The sequence below is a fragment of the Tupaia chinensis genome, unplaced genomic scaffold (assembly GCF_000334495.1).
Source record: "Tupaia chinensis unplaced genomic scaffold, TupChi_1.0 Scaffold000320_2, whole genome shotgun sequence".
NCBI classification, from domain to species: Eukaryota; Metazoa; Chordata; class Mammalia; order Scandentia; family Tupaiidae; genus Tupaia; species Tupaia belangeri.
The window spans coordinates 1075700-1077906 of NW_006159814.1; the positions used below are offsets into that span (position 1 = coordinate 1075700).

The following is a 2207-nucleotide window of genomic DNA, read 5'->3' on the forward strand; positions in this document are numbered from 1 at the left end:
CCAAAATCCCAAGAGGACAATGGAGGAGAAGGGATTGCAATGTGGCCATCCCCCCAGGGGTAATTTCTCACTTCTGGCTCTCTGTCTCCAGTGAGCATACACGCCCTGTAGCAAAGATCTCTCTAAAAACAAACAAACAAGCAAAACAAAACAAAACAAAAAACTGGGGACCAGAAGATGTTGTAATGATTATGCCACTGGACTCCCATGTAGTCGACCACGGTTCAAGTCCTGGACCCAACGGCTTAAAACTCACAGTGGGTGTGTGTGCATGCATGCCCAAAATTTCAAGAAGAAAAGGGATTGTGGTGTGGCCAACCCCCATGGGGGGTGATTTCTCACTTTCTGTTTCTCTGGCAAGCACACACGTCCTATGGCAAAAATCTCTCATAAAAAAATGTTTTTAATACTATGGATAAAAATAAGAGAGACTGATTTAGGGGCTCACCAACAACAGCACAGCCTAGTGTATGTGGGAAGACAAAAAAACCCAGCAAAACATCTTTTAAAGAATTGCTTTGCCATATTGTTTTCCACCTGGATCCTAAACCCCCTGTGAAAATGCTGACTTCAGAAGAATTCCATAAATGCAAACATGGACAGGGTTAATGTCCTCCTTCTATGGCTAACAAATAAGACAGCCTCTATTTTGCTGACCTCGTTAGTACTTAAGCAACACAAGTGAGACCCAGGGCTGAGAAGGCCAGATACCTCGGAATTTGAGAGGGAACATCCTGGGAGCCTTAGCTCATGTCACCCACCAGCACAGAGCTGTGTGACCCTGGGCAACTCATTTCACTCCCTGAATCTCTGTTTCTGTGTTACATGGAAAATAAATAAAAACCCATCCCTAATACTATCACACACTCATTTACCAGACCCTGTGTTGATAATCAAATGAGGTAACAGGAATAGAAAATCTGAAAGAAAAAAAAAATAATAATGGCTTTATAAGTCATCCCCCTCTTATCCAAGGAGGGTACATTTCAAGACCCCCCCAATGGATGCCTGAAACCACAGATAGTACCAAATCCTTTATATGCCATTTTTTCACACATGATAAACATGTGTGATAAAGTTTAATTTTAAAATTAGGCACATTAAAAAAAAATTAAAAACAATAATTGATAATAAAAGAGAGGGGCCGCCAGGTGTTGTGGTGGTTAAAGGCACTGGATTCCTACATGACCAACTGTGGTTTGAGTCCCGGACCTGGCAGTTTGCTTTCTCGCTTTCCCTTTCTCTCTCTCTGTCAACCCTTGGTCAAATTAAAAAATAATAATAACAAATGGAATTAAATAAATAAATCTTTAAAAATATATATGCTGACTGTCGTAAAAATAACAATAATGATAAAATAGAAGAATGAGGCATAGTGGTTAAGGTGCTAGACTCCCACGTGGCTAATCATAATTCGAGTCCCAGACCTAGTGCCTTGAAAATCATTCCAGATACATGGAGTGCCCATGTCTACCCAAAATCCTGAGAGGAGGATGGAAGAGAAGGAATTGCTCATGGTCATCCTACCTAGGGGGTGATTTCTCTCTCTCTGTTGTGCGCACGCTCACTCTCTCTCTCTCTTTCTCGCTCTTGCTCTCTCTCTCTCTCTCTCTCTCTCTGGCAAGCACATGCGCTCTATGACAAAAGCCTAAATAAATAAATAAATAAATAGAACAGCCATAACAATATGCTGTAGGCTCTCTTCTTGCAGTGACAGCATGAGAGCAGAGGACTTCGGCATAGTCACAGCAGGGCAGGCACTTAGGAAGCTGCTTCTGTGCTTTCACCCAGTAATAGGGCAAAAGAGTGCAGCCAAAGCTATAACCAAAGGCGACAGTATGCTTCCAGAACAGTCTCGAGGAAAAGTATTGCAAACAACAGTAGCAGCTGTCAGATCAAGCTCTGAAGGGAAAGGTGGAGAGATTCAACTGGTTAACGTGAAAGTTGGATATGAAGTTCTCCCCCAGACGATGGGAAATCTAGTAGAGCTAGACGACAAGGATTATTCTTATTTAGAGATGGTGGCATTCTTGGAAAGTAGATTGACAGAAGTAAATCACAGTCGAAATGGCATCACATGAAGCTGCCCAGGCCAGCTGTGAAACCTGTCATCATGTATCTCATTTCCAAGTCTCCCTTTTATGATAAACTAATGATACCTAAAGAAAAAATTTCATATATATGTATCATATATATATATATATATA

The 2207-nt window shown here is 41.4% G+C and overlaps 1 pseudogene; it reads left to right on the top strand.

Annotated features, from left to right (window-relative positions):
- LOC114008341 (10 kDa heat shock protein, mitochondrial pseudogene) overlaps positions 1 to 1722 on the top strand; it is a 4136-nt pseudogene extending 2414 nt beyond the window's left edge.
- Positions 1723 to 2207: the final 485 nt, after the last annotated feature.